This window comes from Psammomys obesus, unplaced genomic scaffold, assembly GCF_907164565.1.
Source record: "Psammomys obesus unplaced genomic scaffold, mPsaObe1.curated_primary_1811, whole genome shotgun sequence".
In the NCBI taxonomy this organism is placed as follows: domain Eukaryota; kingdom Metazoa; phylum Chordata; class Mammalia; order Rodentia; family Muridae; genus Psammomys; species Psammomys obesus.
The window spans coordinates 56,487,223-56,514,012 of NW_026585644.1; positions in this window are offsets into that span (position 1 = coordinate 56,487,223).

Consider the following 26,790-nt stretch of genomic DNA (forward strand, 5'->3'; position numbering starts at 1 on the left):
GATGATCAATCCTCATTCTGAAAGGCAAACAGCATAGACATTGGAAGAATGTAAAACAGGGAACTGTACAGGAGCCCATCACAGCGGGCCTCTGAAAGGCTCTACCCAGTAGTATATCAAAGCAGATGCTGAGGCTCATAGCCAAACTTTGGACAGAGTGCAGGGAATCTTATGAAAGAAGGGGATATAGTAAGGCCTGGAAAGGACAGGATCTCCACAGGATAGCAATAGAACCAAAAAATCTGGGTCCCACGGTCTTTTCTGAGACTGATACTCCAACCAAGGAGCATGTACGGAGATAACTTAGAACCCCTTCTCATAAGTAGCCCATAGCAGCTCATTGTACAAGTGGGTTTCCTAGTAAGGGACACAGGGACTGTCTCTGACAAGAAATGAGTGGCTAGCCCTTTGGTCACCTCCCTCTGAGGGGGAAGCAGCCTTGCTAGGCCACAGAGGAAAACAATTTAGCCAGTCCTGATGAGTCCTGATTGGTTAGGGTCAGATGGAAGGGGAGGAGGACCTCCCCTATCAGTGGATTTGGAGAGGGACATGGGAAGAGATGAGGGAAAGAATAAAAAATTGGGAAAGAATTAGGTGGGGGGCTACAGCTGGGTTAAAAAGTGAATAAATTGTAATTAATATAAAAAAGGAAAAAAGTTTAAGATCAACATATAATTTAAGATAAGAGATTGCTTAACTTTTTCTCAAGTATTTTTTTCAAGTTATTTGTAAGATTTTCCAACATTTTTAAGACTTTTAGTAAAGACTGCCAATCTGTTTTTTTTTTTTTTTGAGAAATATCACAATAAATTTAAATTTGTCCCAATATAACACATAATGCTTCACTATCACAGAAAGTCACATGGTATGAGGAAATTAAAATGAATTCATTTTTTCTACCTTATATATCATTCTGCTTTATGTATATACAAGTTTTTCTTTGTTTTAAATTAAGTGTTTAGAATTAAGTGTTTGTGCATGTTGAGTTATATTTCATGAAATGTTCTATGCTCTTTCCTAAGTTAGATTCATGTCATTGTTACCAAATATGTGCCAAAGTATATTTTATTATGTAGATCACATAAACCATCCTAAAATTAAAAATAAAATGCTCAATCTCCTTAGTATTTCTGGAAATGCAATTCAAAATTATTGTGAGATTTCACCTTACACCCACCAGATGGCTAAGATCAAAAACTCAAGTGACTTTGATGGGAATTGCATTGAATCTGTAGATTGCTTTTGGTAAGATGGCCATTTTTATTATATTAATCCTGGCAAGCCATGAGCATGGGAGATCTTTCCATCTTCTCATATCTTTTTCTAATTATTTCTTCAGAGACTGGAAATTTTTTTCATACAAGTCTTTGACTTGCTTGCTTAGGTTCACACCAAGGTACTTTATGTCTTTTGTGGCTATTGTGAAGGGTGTTGTTTCCCTAATTTCTTTCTCGGCCTTTTTGTCCTTTGTATACAGGAAGGCTACTGATTTTTTTTTTGAGTTAATTTTGTATCCAGCCACTTTGCTGAAGGTGTTAATCAGCTGTAGGAATTCCCTGGTAGACTTTTTGGGGTCACTCAGGTATACTATCATATCATCTGCAAATAGTGATACTTTGACTTCTTCTTTTCCAATTTGTATCCCCTTGATCTCCTTCAATTGTCTTATTGCTCTAGCTAGGACTTCAAGAACAATGTGGAAAAGATGTGGAGAGAGTGGACAGCCTTGCCTTGTCCCTGATTTCAGTGGGAATGATTTAAGTTTCTCTCCATTGAGTTTGATGTTGGCTATAGGCATGTGGCAGTTCAGTATCCAAGTGGGTTCAACTGTAATAGGAACAGGGACCGTCTCTGACATGAACTGATTGTCCTGCTTTTTAATTACCTCCCCATGAGGGGGAAGCAGCATTACCAGGCCAGAGAAGAAGACAAGGCAGCCACTCCTGATGAGACCTAATTGACTAGGATGATAAGGAAAGAAAAGAAGTCCTCCCCTGTCAGTGGACTTGGGGAGGGGCATGCAGGCAGAGGGTGGAGGGAGGGAAGGATTGGGATGGGAGCAGTGAGGGAACAACAGGGGGGATACAAAGTGAGTAAAGTGTAACTAATGAAGAAAAATAAATTTAAAAAAAATGGAAGAAGAAGAAAAAAAACTCAAGTGATAAAACATGCTGGAGAGGATATGGAGAATGAGGGACCCTCCTCTATTGCTGATGGGAATGTATCCTTGTACCATCCCTTTGGAAAACAATCTGGTGCTTTCTCAGAAAATTAGGAATAGTGCTACCTCAAGATCCAGCTATACTACTCCTCCTGGGCTTACATCCAAAGATGCCCCACCATTCAATAAGGACATTTGCTCAGTCATGTTTGTAGCAGCTTTATTTGTAATAGCCAGAATCTAGAAACAAACTAGATGTCCCTGAAGTGAGGAATGGATACAGAATTTGTGGTATATTCACACAATGGAATACTACTCAGCTATTAAAACAAGTAAATCATGAAATTTGCAGGTAAATGGATGGAACTAGAAAAGATCATCCTGAATGAGGTAACCCAGAAGCAGAAAGACACATATGATACATACTCACTTATAAGTGGGCTTTAGCCATATAATATAGGATAAACATACTAAAATCTATACTCCTTAAGAAGCAAACAACAGGTAGGACAACACGGAAGGTTCTTAATCTTCATTGAGATGGGCAAACAGGATAAAAGCAGAGACTGAGACTCATAGACAATTTGGGTAGAGTGCCATAAACCTTATAGAAAATGAAGGTGATAGAAAGACCTGGAAGAATATGAACTTCACAATGAGAACAACAGAGCCAAATATCTTGGACCCAGGGGGTCATGCAGAGACAGATAACAACAACCAAGGACCTGCATGGAGACAACCAAAACCCTTTATTCAGAGAAAGCCCATAGATTCATCATTTCCCAATGGATTCCCATGTCTCTGATATGAACTCAGTGGCCAGTTTTTTGATCACCTCTTCCTGGAGTGAGGTGCAGCCTTGCCAAGACACAGAGAAAGATGATGCAGCCAGCCTTGATGAGACCTGATAGTCTAGGTTTAGATAGACTGTGAGAAGGTCCTTTTCTGTCAGGAGATTAGGGAAAGGGTATAGGGCAAGAGGAGGAAGGATAGCAGGGACTGGGAGGAGAGGAATGAGGGGAATGCAGTGGGGATATAAATTGAATAAAATGTAATTAATAAATTAATTAAATAAATAAATACATAAAATAAAATAGGTGATACTGTAGATGGAGTGTTGATGAATAAACGGACTGAAGTGTGTGACTCATTTAATAAGCCGTTGGTTTTATGACATGGATATTCAAACTACATCTATAGAAGCATTATTTTTCAGGTAAAGATTGCAGTAGTGTGTGAGAAGTCCATCTCAGTTTTACTATTCCAATTTATAAGGATTCTAGGAAGCAGTAAGAATATAAAGATGAAAAGTTTGGCTATTAGTGATCATACTAAATGAAGGTCTTGAAGCTGAAAGGGGACCAGAAAAGAAGTTAAACAAGCCTATCTCAGTTCTGTAGAACAATTGCAAAGTAGATGAGGTTATGAAAATTACTTCAAATTTGATGATGTACACTATAAGGTTGGAAAGACACCTTCAATCTCCATAGTAATATTTTGCTTATTGAAAAATATAACTAACTAAATGAATAATGTTGTCAATTTTCCAAAATTCATATTGTTGACATGTTAGGACTATGCACTTATACAGCATGTATATTTATTCATAATATAACATATATAAGATAATATAGATACATAGATAGATAGATAGATAGATAGATAGATAGATAGATAGATAGATAGATAGATAGTGATATAGTGATATACAAAAACAGGTAGATTTCAGGGGTGTGGTGATGAGTGGCATCAAATGCTGGTGAGTTCTAGGATCAATGCGAGAAACTGACCTAAACATAAAAGTAGAAATGGTTGAGGAAGAAATTTTAATATCACCTCTTGGTCTATATACAGGTCTGTGCATGAGCACACAACACTGCATATGGGCACATATGCATCTACCACATATTCACATGCATGTAAAACACACCAAAAAAATTAAGTTAAAGAAAATTTAAGGTTATACATTTTAATTTATTTTCTAACATTTCAAAAGTTATACTTATTAAGGTTAGAGTGACAGTAATGTACCATTCTTAGCAAGAAGAAGATTTTCAGTATTGGCTTTGTATTTAATCTGTCAGTGACAATAAGTTAAACAGAGAATGGATTCTTTACGAAGCCTGTATAGAAATTGCTTGTATTTATGGTTGTGAGCCTAGCCTTTAACGGCTGAGCCAGGAGGAGCGGTCTGTTAGGCCACAGAGGAGGACTTTGCAGCCAGCCCTGAAGATACCTGATAAAACAGGGTCAGATGAAAGGGGAGGAGGTCCTCCCCTATCAGGGGACTTGGAAAGGGGCAGGGAGGAGACCAGGGAGGGAGTGTGGGGTTGGGGAGGGAATGAGGGAGCGGGATACAGCTGGGACACAGAGTTAACAAAATGTAACTAAAAAGAAAAATAAAATAAAAAAAATCATCTTCTGAACACTAGGCGTATAAAAAAAAAAAGAAATTGCTTGTAAATAGTCTAGTTTATACTTTATCTGTCCACATAACATATATGTGTCATCTGTCTAGCAGATGAAATATTGATATTCAGGAACTGTCTCAATGTCTAGAATCTAGTATCTGTCTACTATCTGTAGGAAAATATAAAGCTTATATATATTCCTAAGAGAAGGACATTTAGCTCAATTTAAATATATTTTGTTTTGTTTTTATAACAACAAAACTTTAAAAACTTACTATATCTCATTTAATATTCTCTAAGGAAATAGAAGCTGCCATCAAAAGTCTCCCATCCAAAAGAAGCTCAGAGCCAGTCGATTTCAGCACTGAATTCTACCAGACCTTCAACGCAGAGCTAACACCAATACTCTTCAAATTATTACACAAAATAAAAACAGAAGGAACATTACCAAACTCATTCTATGAGGCCACAGTCACATTGATACCTAAACCACACAAAGACTCAATAAAGTAAGAGAACTTCAGACCAATCTCAGTTATGAACATTTACACAAAAATACTCAATAAAATACTCACAAATGGAATCAAAGAACACATTAAAGATATCACCCACCACAAGCAAGTAGGCTTCATCCCAGGCACGCATGAGTGGTTCAACACATGAAAATCCATAAATCCACATAAACAAACTGAAAGAAAAAAAAACACATGATGTCAAAAAAGTATTTGACAAAATTCAACACCTGTTCATGTTTAAAGTTTTGGAGAGATCAGGGAGACAAGGCACATATCTAAACTTAATAAAGAGAATATACACAAAGCCTATAGCCAACATCAATTTAAACAGAAACTTAAATCAATCCCACTAAAATCAGGGACAAGGCAAGCCTGCCCACTCTCTCCATATCTCTTCAACATAGTTCTTGAAGTTATAGCTAGAGCAATAAGACAACTAAAAGAGATCCAATGGATACAAGTACAAAAGGAAGAAGTCAAGTATCACTATTTGCAGATGATATGATATTTTACATGAGTGATCTCAAAAATTCTACCAGAGAACTCGTTCAACTGATAAACACCTTCAGCAATGTGTCTGGACACAAACTTAACTCATTTAATACTATACCCATATATTTTCAAATACAAAGGATAGTGTCAGAATGGAATATGTCAGGGCACTGGAAACTACCTTGCAGAAGCAAAGCTATTATACTTCTTGAAAACTTCATATCTTTATACTATATTCTTAGTGAACTCCATTTCTATAAGCAAAATCAAATCACTTCTAGCAAAGGAAAGATTTAAAAAAGTGACAAACTTAAGTTTTTGTATCTTTTATTACTTTATAATAATTAAATGTAATTATAATTTGAACATCTCAGATACTGATTTAAGAACATTTTAACTTTTCTAAATGGGAAACTTGTGATTAATTTTTCATTTTATCATATTTAGTTGAAAGTATTATCTCAAAAAATTAAAAGTAATGATGTCATTTTTATTAAACTTGAAATTTGTTAAATCTATTTTTCTAGCTCTATCTTTACATCTATTTCTGTCCTTTTCAAAAATTGTGTGTTCTTGAAATGCCTCAAAAACGCTGACAAGTGATTAAAGCCAATTACTTAATACAATCATAAACAAAAAAATAGCATAACCATGTTTTAGAAATGAAAAGTAAGGGGAACAAGGACTATTTCTAACAGGATCTCAAGGGCAGGCTCTTTGGCCTCCCCAACCCCTCAGGGGAGGAGCAGTCCTGTTAGGCCACAGAGGAGGACTTTGCAGCCAGCCCTGAAGATACCTGATAAAACAGGGTCAAATGAAAGGGGAGGAGGTCCTCCCCTATCAGGGGACTTGGAAAGGGGCAGGGAGGAGACCAGGGAGGGAGTGTGTTGTTGGGGAGGGAATGAGGGAGCAGGATACAGCTGGGATACAGAGTTAACAAAATGTAACTAATAAGAAAAATAAAATTAAAAAAAAGAAATCATACTAAAGCAAATAAAAACATGATTTTATTACTCCAGTTTGATATGACATTGAATGTTCAATTTTTAAAAATCGACTTTATTATCATGAATCAAAGTGAGTCAAAAATTTCTCAATCCAAAATAAATCACTCTTTTACTTACATATGCAGCCCACACATTCATATTGCAACAACGAAGATAATTTACAGTGTATTGTATATTAATCCTTTCTGAATAATTGTTATGATTAAATAAACTATGATAAAATTTTTTATATAAATTTCTTTGTCAACTGTTTATTCATTTATCCAATGGTATGCTTGATATAAAACTTTCTAAGTCACTAAGGACATAAAAATAAATACAACGTACAACGTCCTTTACATCATGAATAATCAATACCTAAGCTTCCACCAATCCTCCTCTTTATATAAGAATCTCTTCAGTGAGATTGATATGTAGAATACTTAATAACTGATGCATTAATTTAGTATGGTAACTTTGATCAAGGAACTCTATATTTTTCTGACTAAAAAACAAAGTAAGGCAGTTAACACCCTTTGTAACATGTTCCCAGAACTTAGCTCAACTCATGCCATTTTAGCTCACCATTCTCCTCTAAAAGCCCACCAGATAAGTCTCCAACACTTGCCAAAATGAATCAAATTACCTAACCCATCAAAAAGATAGTTCAAATTTTTAGGGAGTCCCTGCATGTACAATTTTTGCTTTTGGGCTTCTGTAGTTCTGCTTCTTGATAACAGAAATGTAACAACAAAGATGTAATGTTTTTGCACAAAAAAGACTGTAAGACTGGAACTGCATGATTTTGGGCAAGTTTCCTTTGCAGCCACCAACCACAAGTACATACTTTCATTTCTGCTTTATATGTATACATGTGGTGTTCCCTGGTAGGCTTAAGTTGAAACAGTATGTATAAGAAAAAACTTTGTGTTTTATCCATTACTTTTTTTTTAACTGAACCTATTGATCTAAATATTAATTCACCTACTCAATATGGATTTGTTGAAATGTTTTAGGGCATCAAACACTGTTAAAATTGGAAAATTAAATTAAATTTTCTCAAACTCTATTCTTTAAAATTCATAGAAATTGCTTTAATGTTGTTGATTACTTTAATAAATAAACTCCCTATAAATAGCCAGGGGTTAGGCTTATTAGAGTAAATAATGTTCTTATGCTCTCTAGGCATAAGTTCTATACCTTTTTGAAGATCTTAAATATAAATCACATTTTATCTGACTTTAAATGACATTGCTTCCCTAAGTTCACTTAGTACTGATTGATTATTTGTACTGAAAAGCACAACTATTTTCTCTTTCTTTCTTAGTTCATACTAGGTTAAATTCTTATATCAATTACTGTATTAGTGAAATTGAAAAAAAATTAAATATTTTAAATTACCTCAGGTTGAAATATTGATAACTCTACACCGTTTGTTCCAGTCTCAATGCTTTTTATTTTACTTGCCAAAATATCCCAGCTAGATTTTCCAGTACTGTGTTAACCAGAGAATAAAGCAGACATCTTTGATGTTTTCTCCATCTCAGGCACTTTTAGTAAACCATAAAAAAGAATAGAACATGATGTGTGCAGGTAAGTAAAGGAAACTTAGTATTGTTAAGTTAACCTAAAAAAAGCCAGACTGAAAAGGAACACTATTGCATGTCTACCTCTCTCTTTATCTCTCTCTTCCCTCTCATTCTCATGTGTGAGTGTATACATTGTATATATTTTAATATTGGTGCAGGAAATGCTACTGGGGGTGGATTATGAAAGAGAATGCAGAGATCTAAAGAGAAGGGAGTACAGAAAAGGGTAATAAGGTATGTATATATCAGGAAAAGTGGGAAATTTTCTGGGAAAAAAAAGAGGAAACAACAAAGAATAAGGGGGAAAGGAAGGTCGGAGATACATGAAAAGAAAGTATAATGATACATATGTGTGACAAAAGTTACAGTGGAATTTTTCATTTCAATGAAACCAAAACTTTAATTTACAAAAAGTACACAAAAGACAAAAGGCAAAATTACCAAATATGATCTCATTATCTCATTGTCACAAAGAATAATGTTTTATAAAAACATAAACATGAATCTATCATGCAAAATAAATATCAGGAAGTAGCAAATGTAACTACTATGTGGTTAGACTTACGAGTATTTAACATTGGATGCAGCTTTCCTGGTCAACTTGGCTAGAAAGCATTTTACACCCTGAATTTGCAATGACTTAATAGAGTCTCTAGGGAAGACTGATTCTGTGCGCATTTACCTTGCCCTTAAGTATAACAGATCTGGTAATGCAAATGTGAATGATCCACATTTTCACTTTTATTTCTAAAAAAAAAAAAAAAAAAAAAAAAAAAAAAAACCTGAAAATGTAGTTTATAAAAATTTTAAAAGTTAGTTGTCATGCATTTACACTCCCATTGAAAAAAAATGTAGAAACACTGCTTCCAGATAAAGTCAGGCAATAGCCTGTTGGCTTTAGTGATAACTCATTTTCTTTTCTCATCCCTCAGTTGTACACACTAAGACACTTGGAAAATAAGATGCTGGATCTCTGTAATCCCTATAGTGTGTGCAAGATGATTATGGATTCATCTGCTATATGAATGTAACTGGAAATGGGTTAGTTAACTGCTATTTTAAATTCCAGTTCCATTCATAGACAACACAAATAAAATGCCATCAAAAATTTGAACAGCAGCAGGTATTTATATAGAGAAATGAAATAAAATGAATTCCTTTATATGCTATGTAACTTTGAATTAAGGAAATAGCTTCAAGAATTTAACATTTTACAGTGTTATGTTCTTTTTTATTCCTTTCTTTTGTTGTATTTTATTAATTAAAAAACACTCATACAAAATCAAATTAATGTATTGTAGCATATGACATGTAGAATAGCTGACCAGTCATGCAATTATTACTTCATTAGTACTGATATACTTGAAGAGTAATCTTTGCTCTAGACTTGATTGGATTCAGACTCCATATTCCTATTAGGGCATTTGCAGAGATTTAACTGAGGATGTAATAATCACTTTGAATGAGGATGTCTCATTTTTTAGCCTGACTTTTCAGACAAAAGAAAAAGAGAAAACCAGAGGAGTACCAGTGTTCATGTCTGCTTTCTGACATGAGAAGCACTATGATTAGATGCCTCCTGTTCTACTTGTCATTATACATTGTATCAGCTCTCACATCATGAGATAAAAAAAATCTTCCCTTAGTTTTCTTCTGTCAATATTGAGAAAATTAATTAATCTGTCTTTTTTAAAGTTCTTTTTTAAAATTTAATATTTTATAATATGTTCACTTTACATCCCAGTTCCACCTGCCTCCCTCTTCTACCCTTTATCCCTCCCTTAATACTAAGAAAGGCAGAGCCCTCTCCCTTACCATCTGACCACAGATTCTCGAGTCTCATAAAGACTGCCTGTATCCTCTTCCTCTGTGGTCTAGCAAGGTATCCTCACCAGCAGAAAGTGATCAAAAAGATGACAGCAGAATCCATGCCAGACACAACCTCTACTCCTCTTACTAGGGAATCCACATGGAGACTGAGCTGCCAACCCACTGCATCATGCATGGTCCTTTGTCGGTGCATCAGTCTCTGCAAGGACTCCTGGGCCCAGATTTGTTGGCTCTATTGGTATTACGGAACACCTGTCCCCTCCAGAGACTTCTATTCCCCCATTATTTCCTGTGACTCCCTGTGCTCTACCCAAAGTTTGGCTGTGAGTTTTAGTCTGCTTCAATTCCCTGCTGAATGGAGTCATTCAGAGGACTTCTATGGCAGGTTCCCATACTGTTCCCTCTCTTCAACATTTCTGGTGTCTATTCCATTTGCCCTTATGACCAGGAGTGGCATAGCTGGTTCCTAAGGTATAATTATTCCCAATTGTCTGAGAAAGTGCCAGATTTATTTCCTAAGTGGTTGTACAAGTTTGCACTCTCACCAACAATGGAGGAGGCTTCTCCTTTCTCCCCATCCCCTCCAGCATGTGCTGTCACTTGAATGTTTGATCTTAGCCATTCTGATAGGTGTAAAATAGAATCTCAGGGTAGTTTTGATTTTAAATTTCCTGATAATTAAGGATTGTGGAGCACATTTCTTTAAATGTCACTCAGCAATTCAGTATTCCTCTGTTGAGAATTCTCTCTTTAGTTTTGTTCCCCATTTTTTTAACTTTTATTAATTACACTTTATTCATTTTGTATCCCCCCATAAGCCCCACCCTCCCCCTTTTTCTGCATGCATGCCCCTCCCCAAGTCCACTGATAGGGGAGGTCCTCCTCTCCTTCTTTCTGATCTTAGTCTATCAGTTCTCATCAGAAGTGGCTGCATTGTCAGGGTTCTAGGTTTTCTCCACAGATAGTCCTTGGTTGGAATATGAGTCTCTGGGAAGTTCCCTGTGTTCAAATTTTCTTGTTCTGTTGCTCTCCTTGTGGAGTTCCTGTCCTCTCCAGCTCTTACTATTTCCCACTTCTTACATAAAATTCCATTCACTCTGCCCTTTGTTCCCCATTTTTAATTATATATTTTTTTGTTTTGTTGCTGTTTAACTTCTTGAGTTCTTTATATATTTTGGATATTAGCCTTCTGTCTGGTGTATTGTTGATGAAGACCTTTTCCCAGGCTGTATGCTGTTGTTTTTCTCTATTGACATTGTCCTTTGTATTACAGAAGCATTTCAGTTCCATGAGGTCCTATTTATTAATTGCTGATCTTAGAGCATAAGCTGTTGCAGTTACATTCAGGAAGTTTTCTCCTGTGCTAATGAATTCAAGGCTCTTCTCCACTTTTCCTCCAACTGATTTAGTGTGTCTGGTTTTATGTTGAGGTCTTTGATCCACTTTTGTGCAGCGTGATGAGTATGGGTCTATTTGCATTTTTCTTTTTGTAGGTATCCTGTTAGAGCAGCACATTTGTTGAAGATTCTTTTTTACCATTGTATATTTTTTTGCTCATTTGTCAAATATTCCACATGTGTGGGGGTTTATTTCTGGGTCTTCAATTTGATTCCATTAATTTACCATTCTGTTTCTATGCCAGTACCATACAGTTTTTTATTGCTATTGTTCTATTGTACTGCTTGAAATCAGGGATGGAGATACCTCCTGAAGATCTTTTATCATACAGGATTGTTTCAGCTATTCTGGGTTTTTTGTTCTTCAATGTGAGGTTGAGAATTGTTCTTTCAAGATCTGTAAAGAATTGTGTTGGTATTTTGATGGGAATTGCATTGAATCTGTAAATTGCTTTTGGTACAGTGGCCATTTTTACTATGTTGATCTTTCCAATCCATGAGAATGGAAGATCTCTTTTCCATTTTCTGATATCTCCTTCATTTTTTTTCTTCAGTGACTTGAAGTTTTTTTTTTTTTTAATATAAGTTTTCATTTGTTTTATTAAGGTTACCATAATACTTTTTTTTGTCGTTCTTGTGAAGGGTGTTGTTTCATTAATTTCTTTCTTCTTCCATTTGTGTTTTGTATACAGGAGGGCTTCATATTCTTTGAGTTAATTTTGTATCTAGTCACTTTGCTGAAGGTGCTTATCAGCTGTAGGAGTTCTCTGCAGAATTTTTGGTCTCATTTATATATACTATTATATCATCTGTGAATAGTGATACTTTTACTTCTTTCTTTCCAGTTTGTATCCCCTGGATATAGTTTAGTTGACTTATTGCTCTGACTAAGACTTCCAGTACTATATGGAATAGATACGGAGTGGTCAGCTTTCTCTTGTCCCAGATTTTAATGTAGTGTAGGTTCTCTCCACTTAGTTTGATGTTTGTTATAGGCTTTCTGTCTATTTATTTTCCTATGTTTAAGTATGCACATTGTATCACTGATCTATGATTTTAAACATGAAAACAGTTGGATTTTGTCAAATGCTTTTTCAGCAACTGAGGAGATGATCACGTGGCTTTTTTTTTTTCAGTTTGTTTATATGATGGATTACATTGATGGATTTCCATATATTGAACTACCTCTGCATTCCTGGGATGAAGCCTACTTGTTCATTTTGGATGATATCTTTGATGTATTCTTGGATTTGGTTTATGAGTATTTTATTGAGTATTTTTGTGTTAATGTTCATAAAAGAGATTGGTCTGAAATTCTCTTTCTTTGTTAGGCTTTTGTGTGGTTTAGTTATCAAGGTGACTGTGGCCTCACAGAATGAGTTTGGTAATGTTCCTTCCATTTCTATTTTAAGGAATACTTTGAAGAGTATTAGTAGAATAGTTTGAAGGTCTGGTAGAATCCTGCACCAAAACCATCTGGCCGTGGGCTTTGTTTAATTGGGAGACTTTTGATGGCTGCTTTTATTTTCTTAGGGTTTATAGGGCCATTTAATTTATTTACCTGATCTCAATTCCACATTGGTGAATGGAATCTATCTGGAAAAAAATGTCCATTTCATAGATTTACAATTTTTGTGGTGTGTAGGCTAGTGATTATTTGGATTTGTTCAGTGTTATATCCCACTTTTCATTTCTTTGACTTGGATAGTGTCCCACTGCTTTTTAGTTAGCTTGGGTAAGGGTTTGTCTATCTTGTTGATTTTTCTCAAAGAACCAGCTCATAGTTTCATTGATTCTTTGTATTTTTTCTTTATTTCTAATTTATTGTTTTCAGCCCTGAGTTTGATTATTTCCAGTAATCTATTCCTCTGTGAGTCTGCTCATTTTTTTTTTCTAGTACTTTCAGGTGTACCATTAAGTTGTTTGTATGGGATTTCTCTAATCTCTTTATGAAGGCACTTAGTGCTACGAACTTTCCTCTTAGCACTACTTTCATTGTGTTTCATAAGTTTGGGTATGTTGTACATTCATTTCCATTAAATTTTAGGAAGTGTTTTTAACTTCTATCTTTTTTATTCCCTGATCCAGTTGTCATTGAGTAGGGAGTTATTCAGTTTACATGAGTCTGTAAGGTTTTTCTTGTTGTTGTTATTTCTGTTGTTGTTAATGTCCAGTTTTAGTCCATCATGATCTGATAGAATACAAGGTATTATTTCAATCTTCTTATATCTGTTGAGGCTTGCTTTGTGACCTATTATCTGGTCAATTTTGGAGTAGGTTCTTTGAGGTGCTGGGAAGGTAAATTCTTTTGTATTTGGGTGAAAAGTTCTGTAGATGTCTGTTAGGTACAATTGTTTCATGACATCTGTAAGTGTCATCATTTTTTGGTTTGGCTTCTGTTTTGTTGATTCTTCCTTTGATGAGGGTAGGTGTTGAAATCACACACCACTGATGTGTGGAGATTAATGTCTGGTTTAAGTTTTATCAATATTTCTTTTCAAACATAGGTGCCCTTGTATTTGGGGCATAGATATTCTGAATTGTGATGCCAACTTGGTGGAATTTTCCTTTGATGAGGATGAGGTGTCCTTCTTTATCTCTTTTAATTAATTTTGGTTGAAAGTCTATTTTATTAGATATTTGAATGGACACACCCGCTTGAGTCCGTTTTCTTGGAAAACCTTGTTCCAGCCATTTACTCTCAGATAATGTCTGTCTTTGTGGCTGAGGTGTGTCTTGCGTATGCAGCAGAACATAGGGTTCGGTTTATTCATCCATTTGTGTCTTTCTATTGGAGAGTTAAATCCGCTGATATTGTGACTGATTAACGACTTGTGGATGTTAGATCCTTTTATTTTGATGATGGTTGTGTTAGTGTGTTTGTATGCAGTCTTGTGTCACTTATGACCTAACTTATTTTTTTTTATTTTTATTAATTATATTTTATTCACTTTGTATCCCAGCTGTAGCCCCTTCCACAACTCCTCCCCATAACCACCCTCCGTCCCTCTTTTTCTCCTATATCCCTCCCCCTGGTTAATGATAGGGGAGGTCCTCCTCCCTTCCATTTGACCATAGACTATTAGGTCTCATCAGGACTGGTTTCTTTGTCTTTCTCTATGGACTGATAAGGCTGCTCTTCCCCTCAGGGGGAGGTGATCAAAGAGCCAGCCACTGAGTTCATGTCAGAGATGGTCCCAGTTCCTATTATTGGGGAACCCTCTTGGACACTGAGCTACCATGGGCTACTTCTGTGCAGGGGTTCTAAGTCATCTCCATGCATGGTCCTTGTTTGACTTAACTTCTTTATTGGCTCTCTTAAACATAGTCCTATCTAATCCTATGCCCTGAGACTTCAACACTCTTGGATTACATTGAAGTCTTTTACTGTTTCTACAACATTTTTTTTCAGCAAGCAGCAAATAAGCTGAGACACAACAGATCATTTCTATCCCTAGGGAATTTGCACTTCTTTCAGAAATTGTGATGTATTCTTCACTTCTTCAGCTGTTGGTGGAATATCCATGCGAATATGCTTGCTGGATTACATTCATTGGGAGAGTGCTCCAATCCATAATATTAATGTTTCATGTTCTATCCATCACTAGGGTCATGCAAATCTACTTGACTCCTTGCTTCTATTGCTTGTATTATTTTTCCTAGAGAAATGAACAAACTTCTCAACACCTCATAGAAATCACTACTGATATACTAGACATGAATCAATATAAGTATAACATATTAAAGCATTGAGCAAATACTTATATATAGTGTAGTCAGTAGAATTCTATTTTATATAAAATACTAACATATATTTAAATATATGATATCATATAAATCATTTAAATATCATTTAAATATATGATATAAATACTAATATATATTTATATACACATAAGCACATACATATATGTGTATAAGTATATATTGTATATATATACATATATACTTACAGGTGTGTATATATATACTTGTAGTAGTAACATTGACCCAGGAAGCTGCATTTCCAAAAGTCCTACCCCTAGAAGAAATTGCAATGAACAAAATCACTGCACTAGATTTCTCTGAAAAACTTACAGAAAGACACATCACCAAGGAATCAGAAACAAACAAGCACTACCATTCAGAATATTTCAAAAAATTATTTGAGCTCATTTGTTTTGCAACCTGTCAGTGTAGCAATGATGACCTCCATGAAGAAAAATGAAAAATAAACAAATTTTAAATGTCCAGAAAGTTCTTCTGCTAAATATGTAATCTTACTACCATAACATGGATTTTTAAATGAATTTTAGCTTCCTTTAGGCCATTTCTTCAGAGCTACCTTTTCCTACCTCCATCAGTTATTTATAATTTATAGAACCATGGAAAGGAGGGAGTCTCATAATCTGCTTTAACATAAATTTGCATAATATTATGTGAGCTTTGTAATCCCTGTGAGATTCTCTTTTTCCCTCCAAGAAGAATGTCTTAAGCCAGAGGAAGTATCTATATAGCATATCAGCAAAATTTTTTGGTTCTTTAAATATAGAGATAAATTTCTCTGCAGATAATGATATATTTTTATGCATTGTAGATGCTTCATGAACAGAAACAAACTTGTGGTTTAGGGAGACCTTGTACTGAGTAGTGACTAACCTGATTAGAACAGCTCCTTGCAAGAGGATGATGGTGCAGATAGAGAAAGCAGGTTAAAAAGCACTGAGAAGATTGCCAGGTGCTATTTAATCTAACTTTAAAACACCCTCTTTGTTACATTTTCCATTCCTGTTCCCACAGTCCCATATCAGCACTTCACAACTGATCATTACCTTATATCTTCACTCATTTGTACTGTAATGCTTTCACAAACAAAGCAAAGACATTTTTCAGTGACACAACAAGCAGAAGTACAAAAGTTTACTGAAGATAACAAAATAAAATCTGATTTTCTAGTAAAAATTTAAGAGGGGCATGAGCGGAGATGAGGGAGGGAGGGCAGATTTGGGAGGGAATGAGGGAGGGCCTACAACTGGGATACACAATGAATAAACTGTAATTAATATAAAAAATAAAAATTTAAATACTATTGTGTTAAAACATTATAAAATACTCTAAAATGTTGTAAAAAGGAAGACTTTAGCATTTCATATTTTTGGAACAGATGCTGAATCTATACAATAGAATTCTATTTGATTAATATATATTTATATATACAAATACTACGTGCTCCAAGACAGCAGTGACCAGCAAGCAGCATATTTGAGAGGCATAGGATCTGAAACTCCAAAATTGGTGAGTGGGGGGACAGCTGAAGCCAGAATATCGACAATGAGGTTTCCTGGGCTAGAGGGGACTACCCATGAGCTGAGATCATTTGGATCCCGGTTACATGCAGACATCTCCGGGGACTGAGAGTGGCACTTCCCTTTGATAGGCCTCCATCCTTGGCTAAGGTAGCCCTCAGTGCCTGCTGCTCCAAGCGTGGACCTCCTTGCTCAATAACTGAGACAGCAGAGGCAGGCTTCCCAGTTCAGCAGCAGCCATACAGGTCTCCCAGCAGGCCACTGTATGCTCTTCCCAGGACTACTGGAAGCTGTATAGGCTTCCCGGGGCCTCCCAGATCTGTAGGCGACTGTACAGGCTTCCTAAGTCATTCCCAGATCTGTAGATGGCTGTACAGGCTTTCCAAGTCCTTCCAGGGGGCAACTGTCCTGGTCTCCCAGGTTTTCAGCAGCAGTGGGCAGCTGTATGGCCCTCCCAGGGCCTCCCAGTAGGTGGCTGCACCAGCCTCCCAGGCCTGTGGCAGCAGGAGCAGCAGCAGCAGCAGCAGGGTGGCAGGTAGCCCTAATGGAAGCTTTCATGCTCCTTGACTGAGACAACAGAAGTGGCTTCCCCAGAAAATGGTCTCCCTGCCCAGTGGACAAACAGTGGACACCACTGAGCTGGTAGATCTCCCACAATCTCATTTGCCCCTGCAGGCCCATATCTGAGAGTAGAGAACAGGGGCAAACACTGTGCTTTCCAAACAGGCATGCTAGAGCGTGAATACACATTCAAGTGAATGCTTTCAGAACCCCAGATCCAGGATCCCTGTAAGCTAGCAGTCAGACATCAGATCCCTCCTACCCACATACCCACTGTGGGCAACATAGGGATTCATGGGACAGCATTCTCAACATTGAATCCCCTGTTCTGTGGGTCTACCAGTGGAGTCCAGACAAACAATTTCTGGAGCCCTGACAGATCTGAACACCAGAAAGACAGTACTACAGGCCTGTAGACCACTGAGGTATTCAAGACACTTACACAGACTTATGGCTCCTGCAAAGAACACCTGCACCCACACCCCCTCCTGTGCTCAAGCCCCAAATCCCAGGCATCTCCATACTCCAGCACCCTGTCCTTCAAAGCACACTTCCACTCACACTTCCACATTTGTTTGCCTCCACTTGTGTACCTGCACCTGTTACATTCCTCCCTTAGCTACACCTGAAACACCAATAACCACGCTCAAACTGGTGAACCTCTCTCATCTTCCTGAAGAATACTCTAGCCACCAGAAGAAGATGGACCCAGCCTGAAGTCCAGACACCAGGAACAAAGAGAGAAGATTACAAATAAGCAGATGGCTAGAGGTCAGCATAAGAACACATCCAACAAAAATCATAACATCACGGCTTCACCAGCAACTTCAAAATCAATGGACATGCTAATTCACTGGAAACACGGGAAAATGATCTAACTTTTAGGCTTATCTAGATATTAGAGGCACATAAAGAGGAAACGAAGAAAGCTCCCAAAGAAATACAGGCAGCTACAGCAAAACAAATAGAAGCATGAGTAAAGGCACAATCAGTGGCATATAGAGAGAAAAAAAAAAAACAGAGGCCATCATGGAAAGACAGAAAACCACATTCAACAAATAAATTAAATGGTACAAGACATGAAAACAGAATTAGAGTCAATAAAGAAAGCACAGACAGAAAATACCTGGAGCTGGGGAACTTAGAGAAAAGATCAGGAACCATCACCAATATAATAGAAAAGAAAGAAGAGAGAATCTCAGGCATTGAAGATCCAACTGCAGAAATTGATACATCTTTGAAAGAAAAAAAAATTGGCGAAGTTTGAAACACAAAACATCAAAAAAAAAAAAAAGAAAGAAAGAAAGAAAAGAAAAAGGACACCACGAAAAGATAAAATCTAAGAATAGGAATAGACTGGGGGAAAAAAAAAAGATTCCAGGTTCCAAAGTCCAGAAAACATTTTCAAAAAAATCATAGAAGAAAATTTTCCCAACTTAAAGAACATAAAAGAGGCATACAGAACACCAAATAAACTAGACCAGAAAAGAAACTCCTCACATCACAAAATAGTCAAAACGCTAAATCTACAGAACAAAGAAAAAAAATATTAAAAGCAGCAAGGGAAAAATGTCAAGTAACATAGAAAGGTAGGCCAATCAGGATCACGCCATAATATGAAACAGAAATTACGAAAGCCAGAAGGGCCTGAGCAGATGATATGCAGACTCTAAGAGAACATAGACAACAACCCAGACTACTATATCGGGCAAAGCTTTCAATCAACATAGATGGAGAAAAAAATATTCCGTAACAAAACTAAATTTAAACAATATCTACACAGAAACCCAGCACTACAGAAGATACTAGAAGGAAAACTCTAATCCAACAAAAATAACTACACCCAAGAAAGCAAAGGATATAGATAACTTCACATCAAAAATTAGAAGAAAAGAAGCATTGAAACACAGTAACAGAGGCTCTAAGATCAACAATCAATAAATGGGACCTCAGGAAAATAAAAACCTTCTGTAAAACAAAGGACACTGTCATCAGAACAAAACAAAAGCCTACAGACTGGGAGACGATCTTCACCAACCCTATATCTGACAGAGGGCTAATATCCAGTATATATAAAGAACTCAAGAAGTTAAAAAGCAACAAATCAAGTAATTCAATTAAAAATGTGGTACAGAGGTAAACAGAGAATTCTCTATAGAGGAATATCAAATGGCAGAGAAAAACTTAAAGAAATGCTCAATGTTCTTAGTCATCAGTGAATGCAAATCAAAATCACCCTGAGATTTCACCTTATACCCACCAGAATGGCTAAGATACAAAAACCAAGTTAGGGGAATCTAAGATGGTGGCACTGGGAGGACACTCTTTCTGACAAGAAGCACAGCAGGATCTGCACAATGACCAGCAGACAGAACTCTCGGTCCTAAAACACCAGTGACCAGTGTTTCCCAGGTGAGAGGATAGCCCAAGGTTTGGGATTCAATCAGCTTCTACTTGGCGGCTAAACCAGAAAAGAGGTCCTGGTTCTACCAGGTCCTTTGTCGCCAGCCCAGAGCCACATGCCAGCATGCTCTGCTCACTGTCCCAGACTGAACTGTGGGACCCACAACATGAGAGAGTGGAATTTTCTTCCCGTAGAGAGAAAATATCACAGTGCAGGAAATGATCGGGACCGACCTCAGGTCACCCAAACTTTCCCTGGAAAAGACTCGGGGTCCTGCGGGCTCCTGGCAGCCAGCCCAGAGCCAGGGACTCAGGCCAGCACAGAGTCCTACCTGTGTGCCTGACTAACTGCCCCAGATAAAACCTTGGCCCCCAGGGCCTCAGAGACTGAATCTCTCTGTCAAGTAACCCACAGAGAGGGGAACAGCAGGTTTAACCTCAGAACACTCAGCCAACACCCCCCCCCAAAGTTCTCAGGAAAAGTTATAGTTTCTGCAGATGCCCAGGCACCCAAACTTTAGCAAACTGGAGCTGCCTGCCTGTGTTAGTGGGTTCTACTTACCATCCCAGAAAAAATTGCAGTCTCCAAACCACAGCTTGGGTGTCCCTGCTGGGAGGAAACCCCACAGCAGAGGGATCATCAGGTCCAACCCTCAGGACACCTAGCTCCAGAAGACTTTCTGGTTTCACACAGGCAGTAGGCTCTAGCCTTCTACTGCAGGCATGAGTGCCCTGCTCACCTGCCAATGATTACTGCTAAGGCACAGGGGCACAGAGCTGCAACCTCAGACCTACAAAAGCCTGAGAACCACTAGAGCAGCCATCAGATACTGGTCCAAGGTGCGACCGGTTATCTCTAGCTAAACTGACAAAACTGCTGGACTCCCTGGTTCTTCAAGAGGGCTGCACCCAAAACATACACCTCAAGAACATCAGCTGTAGCTCACTAAACTCAGAGCAAAAAAACAAGAATCAAGGGGATTCTCTCCACTCCAGGACCCCAGCAGGCACCAGATATTAACAGACAACACCTGAGACAGACAGATGGGTAGAGGCCAGCATAAAAACACAACCAACAAAAGGCAAAGCAATACGGCATACCCATTTACCCAGGGGCAAGTAGCCTTTGACACCCTAACATAAGTGAAATTCAAGAAGATTACCCTACATCTATGCTTATGAAGAAGTTAATGGGAGAAGAAAATAAAATGCGTAAAGAATTAGGGGAAGATATAATAAAACAGATTATGGACATCCATAAAGAAATACAGGAAGATGCAGCCAAACAGTTTGTGGCTTTCAGAGAGCAAATGATTAAATCACTGAAAGAAATAAAAGAAAGAGAAAAATGTTCAAAGAAACAGGCAAAGGAATTGAAGGAATAACTGGAAAATACAGTCAGACAGATGAAAGAAATCAACAAAACAGTTCAAGATCTGAAGATAGATTTGGAAAAATTAAAGAAAACACAAATGGAGGAAATCATGGAGAGGGAGAACCTAGAGAAGAAAACAGGAACTACAGAGGTAAGGATAACCAACAGATTACAAGAGAAGTAAGAAAGAATCTCAGGTATGGAAGATACAATAGAAGAAATCGATGTATCTGTCAAAGAAAATAATAAATCTAAAAAATTCCTGATACAAACCATCCAAGAAGTCTAAGACAACATAAAACAACAAAACCTAAGAATAATAGAAATAGAGGAAAAAGAAGATTCCCTCCTCCAAGGCCCAGAAAATATTTTCAACAATATCATAAAAGAAAATTTCCCCACATAAAGGAGAGGACTTTATGAAAACAAGAGGCCTACAGACAACCTAATAAATTAGATCAGAAAAGAAAATCCTCCCGCCACATAATAATAAAAACAGTAAGTATACATAACAAAGAAAAAATAATAAAAGCTGCAAGGGAAACATATAATGACAAACCCATCAGAATCACACCTGACTTCTCAACAGAGACTATGAAAGCCAAAAGGGCCCGGATGTATATCATACAGACCCTAAGAGAACACATATGTCAGCACAGGCTAATATAAATAGCAAAAGTCTCAGTCATCATAGACTGAGAAAACAAGATATTCAATGACAAAAACAAATTTCAACAATACCTGCACACAAATCCAGTGTTACAGAAGATAGTAGAAAGAAAAATACAAACCAAGAAAATTAACTACTTTCAAGAAAACACAGGAAATAAATTACCTCACTACAGCAAAACAAAAAGTAGCCAGGCACACAAACACACTACCATAAACAACATCAAAATCAAAGGATCTAACAACCACTGGTCATTAATCTCTCTCAACATCAATGTCCAATAAAAAGACACAGACTAACAAGATGAATGCGTAAATAAGACCCAACAATCTGTTGCATACAAGAAACACACCTAAGTCACAAAGATAGACACTACCTGAGAGTAATGGGCTGGAAGATTGCTTTCCAAGCAAATGGACAGAAGAAGCAAGCAGATGTAGCCATTCTAATATCTAAAAATAATAGACTTTCAACCATAATTAATCAAAAGGGATGGAGAAAGACACTTCATGCTCATCAAGGGAAAATTCCACCAGGAAGATATAATAATCCTGAACATCTATGCCCCCAAAACAAAGGCACACACATTTGTAAAAGAAACATTAATTAAACTTAAACCACACATAGACCCCCACAAATTAATAGTGAGAGACTTCAACACCCCACTCTCAACAAAACAGGTCAACAAAACAGAAATTAAACAAAGATACAATAACTCTAAAAGATGTCATGAATCAAATGGACCTAACAGACATCTACAGAATGTTTCACCTAAACACAGAAGAATTTAGCTTCTTCCTAGCACTTCATGGAAAATTCCCCAAAATAGACCATATAGTTGGTCAAAAAGCAACAGATAAAAGAAGATTGAAACAACCCCTTGTATCCTATCTGATCACCATGGACTAAAGCTGGACCTCAAAAACAGAAATAGCAAAAAGCTTACACACACACAGAAACTGAACAACTTGTTACCAACTGACAGCTGGGTCAGAGAAGAAATAAAGAAAGAAATTAAAGTCTTCCTAGAATTCAATTAAAATGAAGGCACAACATACCCAAACTTATGGGACACAATGAAAGCAGTGCTAAGAGGAAAGTTCATAGCTTTAAGTGCCTTTAAGAAGAAATTCAAAATATCTCATTCAAGAAACTCAATGGCTCACCTAAAATTCTTAGGGGAAAAAAAAAAAAGCAGGAGACACACCAAAGAGGAGTAGATGGATGGAAATAATCAAACTCAGGGCTGAAATCAATCAATTAGAAACAAATAAAACAATTCAAAGAATCAATGAAACCAAGAGCTGGTTATTGAGAAAATCAACAAGATAGACAAACCCTTAGCCAAACTAACTAAAAGGCAGAGAGACACTATTCAAATCAACAAAATCAGAAATAAAAAAGGGACATAACTACAGACACTGAGGAAGTCCAAACAAATATTAGGTCTTACTTCAAAACCCTATATGCCACAAAATTTGAAAATCTAAATGAAATGGACAATTTTCTTGATCGATTCCAATTACCAAAGTTGAACCAAGACCAGGTAAATAAATTAAATACTCCTATCCTCTAAGAAAATAGAAGCCATAATCAAAAGTCTCCCATGGAAAAAAAAAAAAAAAAAAAAAAAAAAAAAAAAAAAAAAAAAAAAAAAACAGGGCCAGATGGTTTCAGTGCAGAATTCTACCAGACCTTCAAAGAAGAGCCAATACCAATACTCTTTAAACTATTCCACAAAATAGAAACAAAAGGGACACTACCAAACTCATTCTATGAAGCTACAGTCACATTGGAACATAAACCTCACAAAGGCCCAACAAAGAAAGAGAATTTCAGGCCAATCTCCCTCATAACATTGATGCAAAAATACTCAACAAATTATTTACAAACCAAATCCAAGAACACATCAAATATATCATCCACTACGATCAAGTAGGCTTCATCCAGGACATGCAAGGGTGGATCAACTACAGAATTCCATGAATGTGACCCGCCATATAATCAAATGGAAGGAGAAAAACTACATGATCATGTCCTTAGAAGCTGAAAAGACACTTGACAAAATCCAACACCCATTCAAATTTAAAGTCTTGGAGAGATCAGGGTTACAAGGCACAAACCCTAACATAGTAAAGGCAATATACAGCAAGCCTATAGCCAACATCAAACTAAATGGGGACAAACTTAAATCAATCCCAGTGAAATCAGGGACAAGGCAAAACTGCCACCTCTCTCCATATCTCTTCAACATAGTTATTGAAGTCCTTGCTAGAGCAATATGACAAATAAAGGAGATCAAGGGGATTCAGTTTGGAAAGGAAGAAGTCAAAGTATCACTATTTGCAGATGATATGACAGTATACCTGAGTGATCCCCAAAATTCTACCAGGGAACTCTTACAGCTGATAAACACCTTCAGTAAAGGGGCTAGATACAAAATTAACTCAAAAAAATCAGTAGCCCTTTTGAATAGAAAACACAAAAGAAAGAAATTAGGGAAACCACACTTCACAATAGCCACAGAAAAACATAAAAGTATCTTGCTGTGACCCTAACCAAGCAAGTCAAAGACTTGTATGAAAAAAATTTTCCAATCTCAGAAGAAAGAATTAGAAGAAGATATCAGAAGATGGAAAGATCCCCTATGTTCATGGTAAAAAATGTCTATCTTACCAAAAGCAATCTACAGATTCAATGCAATTCCCATCAAATTACCAACACAACTATTTACAGACCTTGAAAGAAAAAATTGCACCTTCATATGGAATAACAAGGAACCCAGTATTGCTAAAACAATCCTCTACAATAAAAGATGTTCTGGAGGTATCTCCATCCCTGATCTTAAGCTGTACTATAGAGCAACAATACTAAAAACTGCATGGTACCAGCATAGAAACCAACTGGTGGATCAATGAAATTGAATAGAAGACCCTGTAGTAAATCCACATGTAAGTACACCAGATTTTTGACAAAAATGCCAAAACCATTTAATGAAAAAAAGACAGTATCTTCAAAAAATGGTACTGGTCTAACTGCATGTCTATATGTAGAAAAATGCAAATAGATCCACCTTATCACCATGCACAAAACTAAAGTCCAAGTGGATCAAAGACTTCAATATAAAACCAGACACATTAAACCTGTTAGAAGAAAACTTTAGAAGTGCTTTGAATTCAATGGTACAGGAGACATCTTCCTGAAGAGAAAACTAACAACATGGGCTATAAGAGTGACAATCAATAAATGGGATCCCATGAAACTAAAAAGCTTGTGTAAAGAAAAGACACTGTCTTCAGACCAAAACGACTGCCTAGAGATTGGGAAAAAAAATTTTCACCAACCCTATATCTGATAGAGGGCTAATATCCAGTATATATAAAGAACTAAAGAAATTAAACAGCAACATATCAAATTAAATATTAAAATGGGGTACAGAGCTAAACAGAGAATTCTCAATAGAGGAATATCGAATGGCAGAAAAACACTTAAAGAAATGCTCACCATCATTAGTCATCATTTAAATGCAAATCAAAACGACCCTGAGATTTCACCTTACACCAGTCAGAATGGCTAAGACCAAAAACTCAAATGACAACACATGCTGGAGAGGTTGTAGAGAAAGGGGAACCCTCCTCCACTGCTGGTGGGAATGTAAACTTGTACAACCACTTTGGAAATCAATCTGGCACTTTCTCAGACAATTAGGCTTAGTGCTTCCTCAAGATCCAGCTATACCACTCCTAGGGATATATCCAAAAGATGCTCAAGTACACAATAAGGACATTTGCTTAACCATGTTTGTAGCAGCTTTTTTTGTAATAGCCAGAAGCTGGAAACAAACCAGATGCCCCTCAACTGAGGAATAGATATAGAAATTGTGGTACATCTACACAATGGAGTATTACTCAGCAATAAAAAACAAACAAACAAACAAACAAAAAACAGGAAATCATGAAATTTGCAGGTAAAGATCATTCAAAGTGAGGTATCCCAGAAGCAAATTACACACAGGGTATATACTCACTCATAAGTGGATATTAGTTAAATAATATAGGATATACCTACTAAAATCTGTACACCTAATGATGCTAATCAAGAAGGAGTACTCTGGCTAAATGCTCAAACCCATGCAAGACAAAAAGGACAGACATCAGAAGAAGGAGAAAATGGAACAGTACAGGAGCCTGCGACAGAGTGTCTCTGAAATGCTCTGCCCTGCAGGGTATCAAAGCAGATGCTGAGTCTTATGTCCAACCTTTGGGCAGAGTGCAGGGAATCTTAGGAAAGAAGTAGGAAATAAGACCTGGAGAGAACAGGCGCTCCACAAGGAGAGCAACAGAACCAAAAATCTTCACACAAGGATATTTTTTGAGACTGATACTCCAACCAAGGACCACTCATGGAGATAAACTAGAACCCCTGTACAGATGTTGCCGATGGCAGTTCAGTGTCCAAGTGGGTTCCATAGTAATAGGAACAGGTACTGTCTCTGATATGAACGGTTTGTCCTGCTCTTTGATCACCTCCCCCTAAGGGGGAGCAGCCTTTCCAGGCCACAGAGGAAGACAATTCAGCTACTTCTGATGAGACTTGATAGACTAGGATCAGAAGTTAAGGAGAAGAAGACCTCCCCTAATAGTGGACATGGGAACGGGCATGCATGAGGTGGCCATGGGGGGATACAAAGTGAAAAAACTGTAATTAATAAAAATTAAAATAAAAAATGGAAAAAAAAGTAAAAAAAAAAAAAAGCCCAAGTTACAATAGATGCTGGAAAGGATGTGGAGAAAGGCGAACCCTATTCCACTGCTAGTGGGAATGTAAACTTGTACAACCATTTTGGAAATCAATCTGTAACTTTCTCAGACAATTAGGAATAGTGCTTCCTCACGATCCAGCTATACTGCAACTGGTCATACATCCAAAATATAGTCAAGTACACAACAAGGTCATTTGCTCAACCATGTTTGTAGCAGCTTTATTCGTAATAGCCAGAACTGGAAACAACCCAGATGCCCCTCAACAGAGGAGTGGATACAGAAATTGTATCCATTTACACTATGGATTACTGCTCAGCAATTAAAAACTAAGGAAGGAAATCATGAAATTTGC